Here is a 21588-nt window from a genome sequence, read left to right on the forward strand (position 1 = left end):
CAAAAACTGCAAAAGCACCTGATATCCAAAAGGAAGCCTGCCATGTGCTGCCTGCAGAGAACCCCCTATCTTCTTCAATTCTAATTAATCTTTCAAGTTGCTTCATTTCCAGCTGAAAAACAGCAGCAGCAAAATACCTGCATCTTACAGGCTAATTCATGAAACAGCCTTTCTCCAAACTAGTCAGTGTCACTGCTTCTCCTGCAACCTCTCAGTTTTGGCATAATAGCTGATACATAATTCCCTAGCAACACATCCTAAATAATGCTTTCCAATTACCAGTGAAACATACAGTACATTCAGTTGCGTTTTATGGTACTAAAACTAACAACTACACAATTTCCATATTAATACTATCTGCAAGATAAATTCAAATACATGGAAGGAGTAACCTTTAAATTAAATTAGAAGATTTCACAGCTTTACTTTTCACCACACACACTCTAATATGCATTCCATTTACAGGCTTTTTCCCTATTAAAATTTCACCATTTAAAATGCAGTTTTGACCACAGTCTGTCAGGTGTCTTGTCACCTTCACAGCATTTTTCAATGGTATCGAGCTAGGACTTTTACAGATTACTAGATCAGAAGAGTTCATTACAGTCTATAGTCTTTCTGCACAAGATGGCTGAATTCAAAGACAAAAAAAATGATGACAGATCTGTCACATCCCTAGACGGATAGCTCCAGTGGTTAATTACATGTACAACTAAAAGTCTATTCTTTATTTTGATTTTTCTAACTGTCCTAATTGCACTCCCAGAATCCTGTAACACCTTTGTCATCCAAGAGGCCTCCAGAGAAATGCAAACTTTTTTCATAGCCTTACCAACTTCGTTTACTCTTCCTTCCCTGAAAACAGTTTTAATAAAGGTTCAGGAATTAACAAATTAAAATACGTCCATTTTTCTTGTAGTGGCATCGACTACAAAAAGGAAGAAGCTTTGGACCCATTTTTATGTAATAGAAAAAAAAATCATGTAACTTCCATAGCAGTTATTCATATCCTATGTCCGCTCCTCAGCATTTTTCCCCTGGGATGCAATTTGGGGCATTTTATTGTTAGGAAAAGGACCAAAAGATATGAATAAGTTTAGCCAGTAACTAAAAACTTCTTATTTCAGCCTTTTGAAATAAATTTAGCTCTGGAGTAAAGCAAAGCTAGGACACTAACTGTAAAGGAGGCTACTTCCAAGGGCTTTAAATAAGAAAAAAAATTCTGAAGATAGAATTACAGTAATAGTCTCCACATAGTGCCAGAAACCCACACCGAGCTTTGCTTTCTGTAACAACACCAGGGAAATCAGCAGACCCATCCATAAGTAAGGTGCAGATCCAAGACTAAGCCACACGGGATGAACTGGAAGTCAGGTCATCATTTTCTGAACATATATACATATATATTTTACTACCGCAAGTAATTAAAGTTGCCTGTGTTAGTATTGTGTCCCTGTTATTAAACTTACTTGCATTTCTTTTATAGGGAATCTTGTTCTTCATGCATCCATACAAACTAAAACACTTTGAAAGGTTCAGGTAGCCATTGAAATGGAAGAGAGACTTGCCATTTTGCAGGGAGTATCTACTTCAAACTTAGACCAAACTATAAACATTTCATGGATCATTCATCCCCAGTAAGGATTCACTAGAGTTTATCAGCTAAAATATTCAGAGACTCAGTTTGTTTGAAACCTGCACTGCCCTAGTACAACGGGAACACAAACACATCATTACAGCAGAGGAACTGACTGTACCCTTGCCAGCTGTGTGTGAATGTTTGTACAGGAGAATGTGTTTTTAACTATTAAAACCATAAAGCTTAATAAATGGGCCATGTCAAAACTACATGCAAGAACTGTGTGACACATGAAGTTGGACTTACCCACAAGAACAGTATCTATATGTTAGTTAAACTCTGTAAGGAAAAGGGATATTGAACCTTTACATTTACCCCTCATCATTTATAGCTCTCGATAATTAATTCTTCTTTGAGTCTATGAATATTTCTAATGTTTGGTGGAGACCCCCATAATAAACACATTTTTCACGTTTTTTCAAATTAATGTATAGATGAATTTAAAATATGTGCATTACATGTTGTACTCATGACGCATCTTCACACATCTGCAATGTCGTATATGACCCTGCATGGATTACCACCGAATACGTAGGTGTGGAGCTCCTTCAATTCTCTACATTTATTTGCAGGATCTGTTTCTGTAGGTATTATGTCAAGTAACAATTTCCTGAACTGCAATGTAGTTAAATTACTTTCTTTATTGGTCTGAAAGACTCGAAAGGACATGGGGGAAAGAAGGAGGGGACAAGAAAAACATACGAAAACAACAACCCACAATCCTGTCTTTGTATTAACTGCTCATAGAAGGAAAGGTTGTTGCTCTGTTAAGGCTAAACTTTGCAGGGAAACTTCTCTTAAGGAATTTTTGTCCGTGATTATATCCCCTGGAGCATAAATTACAGAATAAATACAGGGTAGCTGCTGGGATTTAGCATCATTTGTTGTGATGACTGGGCGGCTCAGTCCATTGGAAAACTACAGTAACATGTCGCCCTGTATACTGCCCTTCAGGAATTGCAATTTCACAGTTTGATTCCCAGCACTGCCTTGCGGGGCTGCTACCATAATGAGTTTCTGGATCTTCACACACCATGTGAAAGATTCTCTTTGCTGTAGTTTCCCAATAGGGAATGCAGAAAACACTAGCAGAAAAGGTAGTTAAGGCAAAGCATATCAACACCGAGACGGCAGGATGAAGCACTCTGAACACTTCACTGGAAGCAAATGTGGACTTGTCTTTTTCTCTGCTGCACTGTCTTTTCCACTTCAGCATTACTATTTCAGAGAACCAACACAGTGGCTTTTACACAGCCAAGTGCAGGGATCACACGGGGAAGTGAAGAATGTTGTGTTTCTGCGTGGGTCTTGAGTAGTAACTGCAAACTGTGACTTTAAACACTGGGAAGAGCATTTAAGTCGAAAGAACCCAGAATAAGTGAACCAGGAAACTTCAGATGAGGAAAAAATGATTTCATGCGCACAAGCTTTACAATAACTTTTTTTTTTTAAATAACAAAGTCCGTGTCTTTTCAGAGCAGTCCAAACATTATTTCTGTAAGTGCCTTCACTTGAATATCAAGTGCCTTCACAAAGAAATAACATACTTGGTGCAACCTCTTTCATTAACTGCTTGTCTTTTACATTTTAGATAAGTGAGTTTTTAGACAGTAGAGTGACACCTTAATAAAGCAAGGCTGTAAACCTCAGTCGCCTGTCCTAATGGTCACTAAAATCTCAGTTTCAAGAGCATTTGTCCAGGATAAATATGTTTTTATGTAGCCAACAGTTACAATATAGGTGTACGTTTGGCTTCAAAGCTTTTACTTTCAAGAAGAAAAAATAAAATAAAATATAGATGTCTATGGATGAACATAAGGAAGATGATAGGTGGCCATTTTGTTCTTATGCTTTGAGAGTTGCTGTAAGTTGCTGCTTCAAAAGCAATTTCACTATTTGGAAAAGTAAATCCCATTTTTGATCTTGTCTACAAATGACAGCCGAAGAGCACAAGCAATTCAGTAAGGTTAAAATATAAAGGTGGATCCATAAAAGGGTGACTGCAGTTAAAATATGCAAAACTGCATATAAAAGATTCCTCACACAGGAATGGCAGAATATATTCACTAGGAATTATTATGAAAACAGTTTAACTGTGTGGATAAAAGTTGAATGGGTAAGAGAGAAGAGGATCACCCTCCTCACAAATCTATACCAGTAGAAATCACATACACAAATAAAGATTAAAGCTCCAAACCAAAACATTCCTCCCAGGGAACATTTTGGAAATGAAATTAAAGACAAAAAAAACTTCAAAAAACACACTGTTCAAAGAACGTCCTGCACAGTTTCTGCACGATTTTAGAGAACAAAAGGATGTAGAACAAAAAATCATACATTTGGGTGGAAGAGGGTGTCAGCAGGGAAGAGGAAACAGATGTGTAATTCAACCTTATTGGAAAAGTCACAAAAGCAAAGTCAGAAACGCACAGATAAATCTGGGTATATAGAATATCCAGTAGTATCCAAACAAAGAGGAATGCATTTCTAATGCAGTTGCTGGCTCTGACAAGCAGAATCAAATGTGAAAGAGAAACTAAGAGCCAGGATACACAAGGAGCATGTAGCCCTGCCACAGCTAGGATGTTTCCTAATACCCAGTTGAAATTCCCATGTTACAACACGTGCTATTTCTCGCGTGCTACCCCAGTAACACCAGAGCCTGACTCCATCTCCACCACCCCAACTGGCAGCAACTCATCACTGGACTCACCCCTGTACCTCAGCATCTCCGAAGGGATGCCCCCAGCTGGGCACCATGCTCCAGCTGCAGTCTCACTGGTGCCAAAGAGAGGGGAAGGATTGCTGCCCTCACTCCTGCTAACACAGCCCAGGATGGGGCTGGTGTTGCCCTGCTGAAAGTTGCCCTTGCTGAGCTGCAGGAGGCCCCTGCCAGGCTCATTCCAGCCTCTGAAAGGCAGAGGATTTGCTCCATCGTCTTGATGGGGTTTAAGGTGAGGCTGACAGGCCTGTAGCCCACCAAATCCTCCTCCTTCTTGCTCTTTCACAACTAGCATGAAGTTCGCTTTCATCCAGCTAACAGGAGCCTCCCCCAGTCACTGTGATCTTTCCAAGACAATAAACAGCATCCCTCAGCAACCCTGGATGCATCTGATTTGTGTCCATAAACTTGTGTACATCCAACTTTCTTCCTGGTGGTATCACTATTAGGACAGGAGATTGCAACTCCACAGGAAGAGGGCTCTGCAGTGTGAGTTAGTTTTCCATCAGCCATCCTGGAAAACAACTGAGCTGTCCTGGCACTATGGCAGCATTTCTTTAAATTGCGCTTCAATGTGGTAAAATTGATAGAGCAGGACAGGTAAATGAAGACAAGGCAGAACGGATTAAATTCCTCACTTAGCTAGTAGAGCGATCGTATTTATTTCTTCCTGAATTTGTCATGAAGAAAATCCAGAGGACTTGAAACTAACACTGCCACTTTCGAAACGCTGGTGTGCCAAAATAAAGGTATGAAGAGCTCCCTAAGGTGTATATTAGGATCTTGTTCAAAACCTGCTTCTCCATTGCTCTTCTTCTTCAAAGGAACATCTCTTTCCTACTCCAACTTTGAAGCAAAACAGGCTTGGGATTAGAAACAGCAGAAACGGCATTGGGGTGGTGGGATAGGTGGGAAAGAAAATTGTGAAAGTAGAGCTGTCCTCCCACTATGTGCAGGTAACACTGCCAGCTTCATCAACTATAGTATCACATATACAGCGTTCTGAATTAATTTCAGACATTTTTAATCTCCAAATTCAAATTAAACCTCTTCTAAGTGCCCACCCACTTGAAAAAAAACAATGTAATTAATCTTCTGAAGTTATATTTGAAGAGACACGACAGTTGCCCCCTTAAGGATAAACGTGCTGCCCAAAAGAAGAGACTAGGAGAAAAACAGCAGGGATGTTAAAGCCTAACTTAAGGCTACTTTGTGCATTATGCAGTGAACAAAGCAGCTAAGAATGAAGATGGGCCATCTGTCTTAATGGCTGTGAAGGGATTGACATATTTTTCTTTAATGTCACTCTGGACTGCCTCAGTATCTCTGAAATTCACAGTTTAAATTGTGGTAATGCTGCTTTAACCAGTTTTAATAACTTCACTGGAAGACTCCTCATTCTCTTTATACACAAAACCAGAACTGGAAGGAAATTTTGGTAAGGATGTTGTTAGAAGAGGTCAAAGGAGAAAACCTTCAGACAGATGGACAGCTGCAGCACATCCCTTGCATTTGAAGGAAATGTCATTTGCCAAAACAATCTGACACCAATCTTGAAAGTAAGAAACCCTGCCAGCCTAACTCTGAGCATCACATGACTCATACTCTGCAGTCCACTAATATTTAAGTTTTCACTTCTGATCTGGATTTTGCTGCTCCAGAATCATTAAGGCACCTCATTAAATATGCAAAGCATCACTAAGCCATCAGTGTACTGTAGGAGCCAAAACTGCATTTACTTTCTTTTCTTTAATCTTCTGGACCTTAATTGCTGTATTGACAGTAAAGAAACAGTTGTTTACCTTCCAAAGTCTCAGGAGTGCCTGCCAAATTAATCCTTTTAAGCAGTGTTTCTTCAGCTCCAGAAACAACTAAGTAGCGTGCAAAGCAGTGAGATACTCCCTTAAGAAGCAGTAAACATACATACTGCTTCAAAATTAACCTTCTATTACGACTTGTCAAAGATTTTTTCTTTTCCATTTCATGTAGTTCAAAGGTTCTGAAAGTTGGGTGGTTTCTTAAAGTGCAATCAGGAAATTTTGAAAATCGTATTCAAAAGACTTTTGTTACCTAAATATGTACAGTGGCCACAATGCACACAGGAATGTTGGTGAGGAGATATTATTTAAAGAGTGAGCTCACAGAAACTTAAAGCACCCAAACGAACAAAGTTATTTAAAATTAGACTCCTAGAAAATATGTGCACGTTGCAAAGCCAAGCAATGCTTTAAAGGCTATGAAAGAGTGCACAATACTAGTCATCTGTGATAGGATGTCCTACAGTCACTACTGTACATTTTAGGGCATAATTATTTTTTCCTCCCAAAGACTGACTTGTCACCCACTCTGCTGATAAATTTCAAAGAGTTGGAATTTTCCTATAGAAATTGACTCTTGTCTTACAACTGAAACAAAACAACAACAGCAATTGTTTCTTCTCAGATGATGCTTACATGTCACTTGCAAAGGAAGTGAAAACTGCAGCAGAAACAGTGACAAGCAATTCATGTTTCAGTACCAGATCAGGAGCACATTGATGGGCTTCTACAAAAATCAGCGACACACCCTAAATTTTTGCCACTGCTCTCCTCACACACTCCTTTATCCGCTCAGAGGTAAAGCTGGGCTCCCTTGAGACAGAATCTTTCCCACTGTGTTTGTACTGGGACATACACCCAAGATGGATCTGCCAGAACTGAAGCAGATGGTTAATGGACAGAAGTTTAAAAATCAAGAAGCAGATGCATGTGTAGACGCACTTCAGCATACAGGATGTAATACAGCCACTTCATTTGTATCTCAAGGCCTCACCATTCGCTTTTAAGGTCCTCAGCAGAGCGTTTATATGCTCTCCTATTGCTACCTCTAAATTTCACTGACTCCCAGTTGTTCTCCCCAGAATAATTTCAGCCTGGGAAATTTAAGAGCTTGTTTGCAATAATGAGGCTGTAACAAAGGCAAAAGGGTAGCAAATTTGAGAGTAAATATGTGAGAAATGAGTCTTTTGGTGTAGCTAAGTTCTGAGCAAGATCAAGCAGTCATAGCATTGTTCTAGGTCTAGCAGGAATACCTGTGGCAGGCGGGAAATCAGTAGCACAAAGGGACACATTTTGTAAGTGCCCTGCTTTGTTTAAACACATAAACTCAGGCAAGGATTATGCGACTGAACAGCTGTAAGGCAACCTTCCCATACCTTCTCAACCCTCTTAAAATATACAAGATGGACTGAATGTAAAGATGGAGTCTATCATAATCTTCTCATAATGAAAATGTAAGCAATATCTTACCTCTCTCTCTCTTCAGTACAGAATTTTGCTACACATGGTACAGAAGGTTGCTAAAACTATACTGATTAGCATAAAGTGCCAAAGAACAAGGTTGATATTTTTAAACTATGTTTTTCATTTTGCAAATTCATTATGTAGCTCCTCAAGATTATTAACAGAAAAATTAGCTGTTTTGGATAAATAATTTCAGATAGCATTTCATTTTCAGATCTACTCCCCAGCCATTATAACACAGCATGACATTTCTGTCCCACTACTCAAGACTGATCTTTACTTGAGGAACAATCTGTACATTGGCAAGCAGAAGGACTGCTTGCATTAGTTCTGCTTTGGATGGGCCAATGTTTACAAGGAGAGCATCTAACTGCATCAATATAAAATTGTCAGCAGTAGTCAAAAGTCCATGTCCGCTGTGACTTCAAATATTGTTGACAACAAATAGATTGAATGTGGGGCAGCAATGAAGGGAAAAAATTCTAAAACTCTTCCGTGAGGAGAGGCAGAGGGACAGCACAATTTCCCCCCTAGGAATGTGACTATTTGCTGTCCTTATGGACTTGTGCGGTTTCAAAGTGCACATAGCTATCCACATTCTAACTCATCAAGCAATAGCCTAAAAATAGTGTTGAAAATCCACTCTGTGGATACTGAACAGTGCTCTAGGAACTTTATATATAAGCCTTTCTCCCCACAGCAATTATAGGCAATGTTGCAGGAGGAAAAAAAAAAAAAACAGTTTGTCACACTCTGCAAAGGGAGCGTTTCCTTTTGCAAGAGAAGCCACGTGTCTTTCATACATATTAATCCATTAGCATGCTCACACATGTTCACTTCAAATTCGTGGTAGCCTTCCTGCCTTGATGTCTATCTATCTTTGCCAGTGCAAAGAAAAGAACATACAGAAAGCAGAACTGCAGTTGCTTTCCAGAGACTGTCAGTGAAGATTGCTCTTTAGTATTTCTTTAGTCCCAGGTACCACAGCTTCTAAATTTAATTCCTTGTACAAGAACCCCTGCTCTACATGGTCCACTATGATAACTATGCATGGAGACAGATAATCAGTAGGAAAACCAGTTTTAGACAAGCACTGAGAATTCCACAGACCTGAGAATATAAACTAACATAAAACAAGATCAGTTTGGCAAAAGACTAATACTGGAAAATCTAACAGAAAGCAAGATGTTCACAGAGGCTAATGACATCAGTAAGAACTGAGGACTGCTCTGAGAGCAGGCTGGCTCCTTAAATGACCTGTGCTTATTAGAAATATTTATATTTAATGTCCAGGGCAAATATACAGCACATAATGGCATTGCAGTTATGGATAAGCTCCCTGTCAAAAATGAGAAATATTTCCTTTCTCTCTTCAGTGCATCCCACGAAGCCCTTGAGGAAATAAGGCTGTTCACCCCACCATTTCAGCACAGGAAACATTTTCATAAGAAAGACAGAGAGCTGGGGCTGTTAAGCCTGGAAAAGGCTCAGGGGTGACCTTATTGTAGATTTTCAATACTTAAAGGGGGCTTATAAAAAAGATAGTGAGCAACTTTTTGCTTGGGCAGACAATGACAGGACAAGGGGGAATGTCTCTAAACTAAACGGGGTAGATTTAGATTAGAGTTTAGGAGGAAATTCTCCACTCAGAGGGTGGTGAGGCACTGGCTACAGGCTGCCCAGAGAAGCTGTGGGTGCCTCATCTCTGGAGGTGTTGAAGGCCAGGCTGGATGGGGTTTTGAGCAACCTGGTCTGATGGGAGGTGCCCCGTACCATGGCAGGGGGGTGGAATTAGGTGATCTTTAAAGTCTCTTCCAACCCAAGCCATTCTATGATTCCTGAAAAGATTAAGATCAGTATCATGACAGGCCATTTGCAACTGCCATCACACAGAGAGGAACACAACCCTGAAGAAACCATCAGCACTGCCCTGTAGTAATAGAGCTGCAGTTCAAAGCTCAGAGACAGACGGTTCCTTTGACCAACAGTGCCCATAGATAGGGCGAAAAATATGTGTTAAAGAAGAGCTTAAGAAAAGGTTTCCACTGAGATTTTATAGAGAGAGGCCTCCTGGGCAGAGGCCTTGGGTAACAGAGGATCCTGAACCAGATCTATCTTTGTACCAGAGGACAACAAATGCCTGTCATGGCCCTGACAGCACTCCCAGCCCTGGCTGTCCCCCTTCACCGCCATGCCCAGGACCCCATCTTATCCCCAGAGCTGTCAGCCTCTGCCCCAGCAAGGCCAGGCTCCAGCTCCCACAGCCCTGCCCACCATGGGCCTCACAGAGACAGGCCACTCACAGGGCCACAGCCTGGCCTGGCCCTGACCCTGCTCCTTTCTGATGACTCCCCAGCCTGTGGGAGGGTGTCCTGGTGTTCAGAGATTTCTTGGGGTTTATCTGGCAAACCTGGGTGACCTGAGTGTGAGCTTGGTAAAATATATGACACTCCCCCCATAAAACATTTTTGATGACAGTTCCCATGCACCACCAGCACTGTCATCATTCTTACAGGAAACCCTGAACACGGGAGTCAGCTGCAGCAAGAAAGTGCAGATTTTGTTTCCCTGGATCCTGCTTTTGGTGAAGCTGAGGAGGACGAGTTTCCCACAGCCACTGTGGCAGAGACTGGTGAGGCAAGCAGCTCTTAGGTTTTCCAAGTTTTGGAGCAGAAAATAGGAGGCACCTTGTCTTACAGAAAGAAGAGAGGATTTTATGTCACTTACTGAACCCTCTCAACAGGTCAATTAGTAGCAGAATCAAAAACCAAACCAAACCAAAACCAAAGACCCACCCATCCTTCAGTTCCAGCCAGACAACACCTAGAGCTAAGTTCTGTGTCACGTCAGCCTGAAGGAGCAACAGCCACATCACATCAGCTAGAAGAAGATCCTACGACACTCTCTGGAAAAAAGCAGTGGATAGACTGAATAGCTTGATGGTTTGAGTAGCGTGACTGCTCAAAGTTGTGTTTTGTACAATTTTCTGTAGAGAGGTTTTGTTTGACCGCCTGGATGCTATGCTACAGGCATTTAACTAGCTGCTCTTTGAGTGCTTTGGAGTACATGCCTCAGGCACAAAAGGCATTTGACCAACCCAATTATTATTCCATGTACGGTCTGTTACTATGCCCCAACACATTGCCATATAACCAGCTATTTCCTCATATATTTATGCCTTTGGCTGCGATTCCAAAAAAGAAATCCTTTGCAAGACTAGTTCTGTATTCAGTCCCATCAAAGAAACCATCTGCTTGACCCAGGATTTTGCATTTCCAGCTCGGGAGTTATGTTCACTTTCAGTGACCAGACATCCATTCTCTCTGCCTTCTTGTCATAAGTCTTAGCAAAAACAATACAAAACAAAAAATACAGAACAAACCCTACAACTATAAGTCCTCAAAATGCTTTTTCCCATTTCCTGATCCATTGAGTGTGCTGCTTTTGCCCCCTCCTTTTCAGAAAGGAAAGCAACCAACTATAACCACATTGTTGGAACAACTGTCTCCCAAACAATCAAGTCTCTCAAAGCAGACAGTTCTCCTTTGGGAAAGTTTATTGCTAAATATCAGTTCAAACAGCAGGTTCAAAAACATTGCCCTTTTCTGAGATTTGACACCTACTCTGATTTCAGTGACCCTCTAAAGTCAAGCCATCATACCAGCACTGAAATGTTTTTCTTTTCTGTGTCTCTTGGCTATAAACATCATTGTAGTTACCTTTTTTCAAACCTATTATTTTTATTAAGAAAAACTATATTAGCTCATCGGCAAAGTTTATACTGGAGGTTTTATCTCCTTGGAAGGTTGGTTCAGGTACATGTAAGCGGAGAGTGATATACTTCATGTAAGCGGAGAATGATGCTCTGAAGTTACACCTCTACAATTTTTTGTCACTACCAATGACAGACAGCCACTTAATTTCCCTTCATCTCCACTTAGATTTGTACCATATTACTTTCTCCAAAGTCTTTCCTACCTTTGGTAACATCAGGGCAAAAGCACACAAAGGGAATAAAAAAGTTGCCTCTCCACTGAAAATATTTTAAGTGGAATAAAGCTATACAAGACCCAGAAAGCAAGGTGGAGTCAAGCACAGCAGATACAATCTCACGAAGTCTGATTTCAAGTTTTGTCTGTGTTACTGATATTATAGGGCATTTCCAGGACTAGGAAGGAGGGCATGTGGCCATAGAGGCAAACTAGAAGTTTTCTCACAAATGAAACATTAATATGAGAGGATGTGTCATGCAAAATAACAACTGTATAACTGATTTCCTAAAGTGAGCTACACAAAAATGCACAGACTTGCAGTTTTGTAGCTGCAAAGTTTTTTTTTTTTTTTTTTTTTTTTTTACTGAAGTCAGCAGGCTAAGAGACCACACACCAAAGCACTGTTCAGAGTAGTATATCTTAGTTCACTGATATTGACTGAAACAATTAAAAACTTCATTAAGCCACAGGCACACAGCTAACCCTGCAAATTTGAGGCAACTTATTTAGAACACTTGCAGATGTCGGTAAATCATAATGTTTGATTGACTTACCTGTCATAACCTGATGATCTTTAGCAACAAGATGTGCATCATGCAATGACTCTGCTCGCTGGAAATCATCCCCATACAAATTATACATTTTATTTTGTATTAAGTAGTTTATCATGGCCTTTTATTCCCCTGTCCACACAGTTCACCAGATGCTTTTAAAACAGGCCCCTGACGGAAACATAGCTTGCCTACCTCTTGATCAAGAAAGGGAAAAACAAGAAAGGAGAAGCTAAGAAATTCCTTTTCTTTTTAAAAGCAGGATGGCAGTTGTATAAGTATTCCCAGCAGGTTTTCTGCAAAACAGAATTTAAAAAAAAAAAAAGCTAAGCTATAAACACTCAAACAGCATGTATAGCATCAGTGTTTTCCTCTGTCCTTTTAAAGATTTACTGTCTTTGAAGTTATTGTCTCTCAACAGTCTGCCACAGTAATGTTGCATAATGCTGACAACCCAGCCAAAGCTCACAGGAGAAATAAATACAAGAGTTAAGTTCATGAAACAGGGTTGACATGAACCAAGATTCCCTTGACTTTATAGTTCCTCCACCTGGGTCCTTCTTTCTCTGGAAGTCACGAGACGATGGAACATGTTGTGTAACCCGTTAATTTGCTGGTCTGTGGCCAGTGCAATGGATATTATATGCTTCCTGTTCCATTTATTTAGCCATTCATGAGCTTATTGGTCCAAACACTCCCACATATTAAACATCCCACCAGACAATTAAGAGTGAAGTACTGTTGCATTACACCTCTTTTTAAAAGGGTGATCTTAATTTTGATGGATCTCTGTATATTTCAAGGCATTAAAATTATTGGAATTTGGACAGGTTGTAATATCAAAATGAAATAATTTCCTGCTGAAAAGAACATTGCAAAGTTGGCCACTTTGGAACAGGTAAGAAGACTACCTATCAGTAGGGCATAGCATCTTTCACTTACAATATGATAAAGGAAGCGGTATGTGTATTCCCCATTTCAAAACGCAGACCAGATCTCCAGGGAAAAAGAGCTGTGTTATTGGTGACTCAACATCCATGTAATTTTATCCTAGAATATTTAAGATACCTGGGTAGGAATTAGAAGATGAAGCAAAGAAGCATGCACATCTGGAAAGACTGGATTGCTAATTCAGCCTACATCCCACATGAGACTTCCTTAAATATAAGGAAAACTCCAGACGAGCAGTTTTTAGGCAGGTGTTAAAGTCAATAGTGTCTGTACTGTACCCATTGGGGAAAAAAATGTACAGCACAGACATGAGAAAAAGCAATACTATAACGGCTTGTGAGGGAGCTATGGGAGTGAGAAATAAATATTGAAGCAGATAGCGCAATTGGCTCAAGAGCTTCCTTTACTCTCCTCCCCCCGAGGTCTCGGTTCATCAGTGCCTTTCTCTAGAGGGGTCGTCTTCTGTGAAGAAACCAGGAGAGTAACAGGCCCTCTTATACCCTCTTCAGCCTATAACACGTAACTGCAATGAAGGATTACAAACAACGTAAGGAAAGGTGTGCATGTGCTAGTTTCAGGGGACCTGGGCTTCAGAGGACCTTGTGCACAGCAAGAGGGAGAGGGCAAAGGAACACTGAAAACTAGCTGACAAGTCCAAGAAAGCAGAACTTCAGCTGAACCAACCCTGGTTTTGTAAAGTTTAACCAAGTTGCACTGCTGCAACTTCATTTGGGGTGGAATAAGTGATTCATACTCAGCCTTTTTGCAAACAGGGTAAAAAAACAACAACAAACACAACAACAAAACCACCAAGCTAAGAAATATCAGTAAAGTGAAACGATTAAGGGGAGCATCAGTGATGAAATCAATCACTAGATACAATTTTGCTTACAACTGCCTATGGATATTTTTGAAAATATCCCTAGTTTATCTTTTTGTACGAATAATCCACATTTGCTACAGGCAAAGAGCCACCATGTTACAGCTACTGTCATTCCAGCTTACCTTTATAGCCATCAGTTCAGGTAGCCATGGCCCTCAATACATTTCATTATTACTACCACCATCCAAAGCAGCACAGCATTGCAAAATTTCTTTGACTGTAATTAAACAGATCATTTCCTTTTATTTAATACTGAAAAGCAATAAGATGTTATTAGCAGGTGGAAGTTTTAATGCCAGTTTATTAGTACCACTGACTTGGTCCCTGCTGATAGTTGCCGTGAAGGCCAAAAGGTTAACAAGAGTTGGCTGGGATTAAACAGTCACCAGGTGTTTTCCTTGTGGTTGATGGAGTAAAGCCAATTGAAATTATCAGTTTAAAAACTAGTCACTAAAACCTCTTTGTTTCAACATGGAGGCATCACTTTCACAAACAAAATAAATAAATAAATAAATAGATAGATAAATAAAAATTGAAAAAAAATCCTCTCTGTTGCTGCAATAATTTTCACATAATTTGTAACAATTAGAGCCAGCAGCAGCCAGCTTTCCCTCAGACTTCAACAGCTTCCTCAGAAAACAGAAGTGCAAAGAAAGTGTAACACTTCACATTACAATAATAATGATCAGTTCGGTAAAATAAAGTTTCACAGCTTTCTGAGTTTTGTGAGCAATATTTAAGGCACAGAACAGGTGTTAAATTTTTTCGAGAGGACTTTTAATTACCTAATTCATATCAGTAAAGAGCTGTAATAAAATAACAAAAATCTGATTAAATATGAGGCAGGAAGCACAGATAATAAAAGAAATACACACTGTTGTTTTGGACTGAATACACTGGTATTTGGTCCAAAGTAAAGCAGATGGCAAACCAAACAGGTAAGCACCCACTTTATCTTGCAAATTGTGTGGTTCTCTGATTACTCTTATTTATTTGAGGTACTTCAACACATCTGCAAAATTAAGCAGACAGAAGAGATGACAGATTTGTGTTGCAGAAACTCATTGTCAGAGGATAAGAAAAAACAATTACCATATGTACAACAGTGCCCTTAAAAAACACATCCATCAAAACCAAGTGATATTACCTGAGTTTCTAGGTTCTTCTCTTGTACTTCCTCCTGTGTAGGGCTGTACCCTGACCAGAGTTCACCAAAGCTGGAGTCCCATCTATTAGGTCAGCCCTTTTGAACACGTTTATGTACATATGCACATGGGCATGAACATATATCTTTGTACACATACCAGGTATACCTTTTTATCAGTCTTTAGCCTGAATGGCCTTATACCATGAAGTCACTAACAGGAATTGCCGTACATGTTTTCACTACTTATAGCTTCATCTCATTTTCAAAAATATTTCAAGACTTCCTAAAGGCAGAGTGAAGTTCTTACTATACTGATATCAAAAGTGGCCTTGACGAGGTCAGGATTTCACACTTTATAGCTAATTCTGAATAGAAAGAAAAATCATTTCCAGCTGGGGATGGGAGGAAGGAGTGGGGACAGGGGAATTTCTGTGCAACAGAAATATTTGAAAACTGTTTTCCAGGTGAATTCTACTCCCCAAGGAGGGGCTTTCTTTCTTTAGGGACGTGCCTTTCTACAGTCGCAAAGCATTTCAGGCAATCCATTAGAAAATCCTGATATTAAAGTGTTCAGCCTCATTCCCTGCCTGTCCATTCTACTGCATTTTCTGTTCAGAACCCTACCATTCTCATAGTGCTGCTAATGACAATAAAATGCTCTCTTCCCTGTAGAAATTTCAGAAGGATAAAGCTGAAGTATTCTGCAAGGACAAAGGGTACATTAAAACAAGCCATGGAGTATATGGTAATCATGACATGAAGAAAACAACCTCTCCAGGCAACCTATTCCAGTGTTTCTTCTAAGGTGAAAAATATATATATATTTCTTAATATCAAGTTTGAATTTTCCATGCTCCCACTTCTGCCTGTTGTCTCTCATCCCGACGCAGGCAGCACTAAAGGCTCCCTCCCCTCAGCCCACCCTTCTCCAGGATGGACAAGCCCTGCTCCCACAGAATCTCCTCCTGCCCCCGTGTGCTCCAGCCCCTGACCAGCAGCGACCCACTGCCAGGCTCACTCCTGTACCTCAGCATCTCTGGTGCCGGGGAGCCCCAAACCAGGCATGACGCTCCAGGTGCTGTCTCACTGGTGCCAAACAGCTAATCAGGGGAAGCTAACATGTTCGACCTGCTGCCCATAGGGACCCTAGGGCTTTTTCTCTGAAGGTGTTTTCTCTGCTCTAGGTCCAGCCTGTATTGTGGCATGGAGTCACCCCAGCCTGGGAACTGGGTGTGGGTACGACTTGTGCTGAACTGCTGGAGGTACCAACCAGGCCATTTATGCAGCCTGCTGAGGTCCCTCTGAAAGGTTTCTGGGCCCTCCAGCACAGCAAACACTCACCCCAACTTACTACCATACATTTACTAACAGTGCACAGTATTTCATCCTCCAGTTTGTAAATAGAGAGGTGAAACAGCACTGGCATCATTATCAACACCTGAGAGATGCCACCAGCAATCAGCACTGTCATTTTTTGATCAATTTGTGTAATTGATCACAACATCTTGAGTCAACCCAGCTTTCAACCACCTTATCACTCGCTTGTGAAAGTCTATCTCACTGATTTGTTTACAATTGTGCCAAAGGCCTTGCTAATGTCAAGGTAAACAACACAACTGGTCATCTCATTGTAGGAGGCATTTGGGCCAGACATGATTTGCCCTTGGTAAGTCTTCACTGGCTGTTTCCAGTCACCTCATTCTTTGGGTGCCTGGAAATGGCTTCCAGGAGGATTTGCTCCATCATCTTCCCAGTTCCTGAAGTGAAGCTGACCAGCCCAGAGCTCCTCAGATCCTTCTGTCCTGCCCTTCTTGATAACAGCTGTGAAATTTACATTCATCCAGCAAGCAGGAACCTTCCCTAATCACCATGGCCTTTCCACCATAGTAGACAGCATCCTCCCGATGACATTGGCCAGGTCTTTCGGCTACCTGAGATGCAACCTGTCTGGTCGTATGGACTTCTGTACATCCAGTTGGCTTGTGTTTCCTAGCTCTGTCTGATGCTGGATGTAATGCTTCATTCCGACACACTAGTAGGCTCAGTGACCTTAAAAAGCAGAGGACGAAACAGTAAAAATGGAGGCCAAATAAAAAAGCATCAAGTACCTCATCTTTTCCCCCTTTTCTTCATCATTAGGTCTCCTGCCCCACAGAGCAGTGGCTTCATGTTTCCTTTCCTTCACCTAACTCTTGCTGCCACTGCAGATGTAGCAGCCCTTCCGGTCTCACACTAGTTTCAGCTGCTGCTAAATTTGGGCTTTGCTAGCTTTCTCTCTGCACTTTCAGACAGCGTCTCTCCCAGGCTTCCTCCGAGGCAGCCCATGCCCATTTATACCTTTTGTGGGCTTGCTTTGTGCCTCTGAACTCAGTGAGGAGTTCCCTGTTCATTCATGATGACCTTCTGCCCATAGCAGAGGACTGTTCTGCTTCAAGGGCATGACCCTTGAAGATCCTTTCCATAAACCAAGACACCACATTGTCTAGTCTGAGTGACACTGGAGGTTACATTTGCATCCTTAGATGCAATTTAGGCACCGTGAAGCCTAGGTTCTGTTGATACAATATTCCATTGAGGAGACAATCTCGAAATTTTATTTTATTTTAGAGTTTTCAATTGCTATTTAGGACTGGTAATACATTTAAGTGCCCCCATACCTAAATCTCACTTTAAGTCAAGAAGTAATGCCTCACATCTTTCACTCACCCCTGAAATCAGTAAAGCTTTTGTAACGTTTCCCTCTACTTAGCAAATACAAGCAAGGCCCAGTCCTTTGCCATCGTAATTTCTATCATATATCCATCTCACGAAAGAATCCCTTTTGTTCCTCAGTAAGCAACTTTTTGTTATTAAATTGGTTGAAATTCAGCAATAGCGCTATACAATGCATTTTTATTAGCACGCTAGCCAAGAAATGATTCAAGAACATAACTGCTTTTCTGAACTGGATTTAAATTACCATCAATCATTCAATAAACTACAACAAGATTTCCCCTTCCTGCACATTTTGTCAAACGCTACTGCATGTTTTCCTGACTAAGGCCTATGGTGGCCAAAAGGCATCTCTGAGAAGACTACACTGTCGGACTTGGACATGCAGGACACAATATATGCTTTAAGAAATGAGATTGTGTTTGGAGTTTATCCCTCTCTCCCATTATTTCATTTTTCTTCAATACTGCGGTCTTCACAAGAATGGCATATCATCATTTTTCAAAATGTGCTTTGACATACTGCTAAGGTAATCACAGCAACCAGTTTTCGCAATTTACTGGCATATATATCTGTTTTTCTCACTATTCCTTCATGTTTCTCTGCTCAGTTTTATCCACTGCTTTTTGCTTTTCCCTTTAATGCAATCCAGCCCCATAATAGCCTTCTTTACATGCGTATACAATTTCTGTTTGAATTGCCCCAGAATCCAATTGGCTGAGCAGCAATCCTGTAATTACTTTATAGAGACACACTGCTCTCCCTAGCTAATCCAGAAACACGTCTGCCTCCAGAAAATTATCAATACCCGAAGCACATTTAAATGGGTACAGCCCCGGTGCTGGAAGATGCTAAAATGGTCAAACCTGTACCTATTCTGCAGCTAAACAGAGGGCAGTGCAGTGCAAGAAGGGTAGTCTGAGGCCTTTGATAAGGTATTACCCTGCTTTCAAGTAATACTAGATAATCTTAATCTAATGTCATGTCAGAACATACACAGTAATCCATCAGTAACCCCAATTACTGTGTCATTTCAGGGCAAGGTATGGTCTTTTTGTATCTTCCTCACACACCCACACAAAAAGAAAACCAAATCATTTATTGTTTGGAATTATTCATGTATTTTAGGTATATATACTTCACTCACTTTCCTTGGGCATTTAGCACCCGAAACTGTTTCTATTTGACAATAGTCGAGTAATGCTTACAGTTTAGTACAGGCTCACAGCGTAACAAAAATAATGTTAAATAATATTGTACAAGCCATACAGGGTAGAAGAATGCACCCCAAAAAGTAACATTTGTATCCTGTGACTAGACTATATCTAACTGCTTCGTGAGAAAGCAGCTACACAAAGGCCTGGTCATACCAGTGATGGAAATCTTCTCTGTTTCCAGGTCAGGAGGAGGTTGCATTTTGTTTTCCCCGTGTCTTCCAGTCATCTTGTGCACATTTTTTAGTCCAGTCAAGTTTCCTTAAAAAAAAGCTAATTACATAGGTGGATGGTTTTCACTGTGGACATTTTAATTTCCAGCTCTGATGTGGTTCTCCTCGGTGTCTGGAGGCTGCACGTTCTCATTGCATCTTCCAAGACAGACAGGACTGGGACATGAAGGACTTGCAGGCAATGCGACAGGCAGGTCAGACGCTGTCTGATCCAGGAGCAGAGCACATGCCAGTAGAGCTCATTCAGCTCCAGGAGCTCCTACAGGACCCAAGGTTCCCAAGTCAGAGATACCGCAGCACACACCATCATAGGACCACCCAACTGAGCTTTGTGTCACAACATACAGGGGGTACAGGGAAACAAAGTAATCCTGTATACAGGACCTCCATGTAGGAATTTCCAGGATTATGGCCTTAGAGCTCCAGTGTTCTCTTACATGCTTGTAGTATCTTCATGCTCCTGGGAGTGCATGCATGAAGTTTGTCTATGTGGAGAGATTAAAAAAAAAAAAAAAAGCGTTAACAGAGTATTTTAAAGTTGTATTTGTTTTTAAGACATTTTTGTATCACTGCACAACCAGGGTGGGAGGTGGGACATTCAAAAGCAGTCAACAGTACTCTACTATTGAAACAAAAGGTCTACATCTGCTCTTATTAAGATTTGTGGCACTGGTCTCCCAGAGAAAATGGTTAGGCCAATTAGCTGAGTGATTTAAAACCTCTCCCCCTGCAGGACACAGGGAACGATGAACATCAGCAAGGATGAGTTAATTGAAAAGGTGGGGAAAAAAAAGAGGGAAAAAAAGAAAAAAAAGGAATCTTTCCAGACAAGCCTAATTACAATTTTGAAAACATTACCAAGTGTGCAAGGAAGGGAACATGGCAGTTTCAATACAGTCCGATCTCATTAATGAATTTGACAGGGTGCTTAACAAACATCTTACATAAAAGAACTAGTTCAAGTAAGCCTGAATATGGATTTGAGGTACAGAAAGCCAACTAAAAGAGTATGGCCCAAAGGTAATAGTAAAGTTCAGTGGGGAATTTCCTTCTTTTTTTTTTTTTTCAATATTTTCTTAGTTTTTCCAGTAAAAAAAAAAAAAAAAAAAAAATGATGAAAGGGGAAAGAGCTGAGCAAGATCCAGAGTCAACATGGCAGATCAACCATGCAAGAAAATTAAGCAGCACACACGGTCTGTAAAGCTCTGTAAAGATGCAACTGTCATTTATATCATTCCACTCCTTGTCTTCTTTTGTTTGTCTCTTTCTACTGGTACATCTTGTCTTTTAGACAGTCTTGTCTTCAGAACAAGACTTGTTATTTTGCTATGTGCTTTATTCAGTGTTTAACAAAATAGGTCCCTGAATGGCTGAGATTCCTTACGGTATTACTTCAATATAAATGTTAAACAACAATATTATTGTTATGCTATATAGCTGATCCACAACAAGGGGTTTGGAGTTGATTCATTCGTCATTGTCAGCCAGGCAGTTTAAATTCCATTCGAGCCCATAAGCAACAACCCAAGAATAATGTGATCACTTTTTAAGGGTATGAAGGGAAAAGGAGTCTTGGGAACAATCTGAAATAAAGGAAGTTCACTTAATAACTGAATCCAAACTGGAGCTCAACAACTTGATTCGTATTATTGTACCTTATGGGCTTCATCTGTGAGTTGACTGGAGGCTCCATGGGACTTGTCTGCAGGACCCTTCTCAAGCTGGCATTGGATGTGTGCTTGGCATTCCCAGGAAGAAAACACCAGGGACAGAGCTCCCCACACGCTCCTGGACCCACTGCCACGTGCCTAAGTCACGATGCCACTGGAGTGGAGCCAGAGAGACAAGAATAAGAGTCATTCCCAAAGGCACACATGACGTGCCACTTGCCACAGTGGTCAGTGAGGTTTTGTAGGCCACTTGGAGTAAGCCTTGGAATGCAGGGTTTTGGTTTCTTCACAGGCTGCTCCGGAGACCTTCCTGCTTTGTAATCCAGCAACAGCCAGCAGGCCCAACACAGCAGCTGAAGCATTGCCTTGCCAGACAGGACCCCAGGAGACAATAACTAGTTCAGACATAAAATACTGAGCTTGGTAGTGGACTGGCTGATTCCACAGCCACCCTGCAGATTGGACTGAAAGAGCTCAAAGAACACTTCCCTGAGACTAAAGACTTCCTTCGCTGTTTGGACACCCTTTCTAGTCTCACAGTAAAGCTTCTGGGCTCTCCCGATCTCAGCACTACATGTCCTTCCCTGCAAGCT

At 40.9% G+C, this 21588-nt stretch overlaps 2 long non-coding RNA genes across 2 annotated transcripts in view; both read right to left on the minus strand.

The window, feature by feature from the left end:
• The window catches only part of LOC121075126, a 46394-nt gene extending 32154 nt beyond the window's left edge, over positions 1-14240 (minus strand). The window contains exon 1 of the long non-coding RNA XR_005822748.1: positions 14142-14240. This is a non-coding gene — a long non-coding RNA (uncharacterized LOC121075126). The remainder of the gene's footprint in view (positions 1-14141) is intronic.
• A 4747-nt stretch (positions 14241-18987) lies between these two features.
• On the minus strand, positions 18988-21280 carry LOC121078754. The gene is made up of 2 exons (XR_005824733.1): positions 20981-21280; positions 18988-19810 (listed from the first exon to the last, which is right to left on the minus strand). It is a non-coding gene; the product is annotated as an uncharacterized LOC121078754 (long non-coding RNA).
• Between the last annotated feature and the right edge of the window lie 308 nt (positions 21281-21588).

The sequence above is a fragment of the Cygnus olor genome, chromosome 1 (genome assembly GCF_009769625.2).
Source record: "Cygnus olor isolate bCygOlo1 chromosome 1, bCygOlo1.pri.v2, whole genome shotgun sequence".
Classification (NCBI taxonomy): Eukaryota; Metazoa; Chordata; class Aves; order Anseriformes; family Anatidae; genus Cygnus; species Cygnus olor.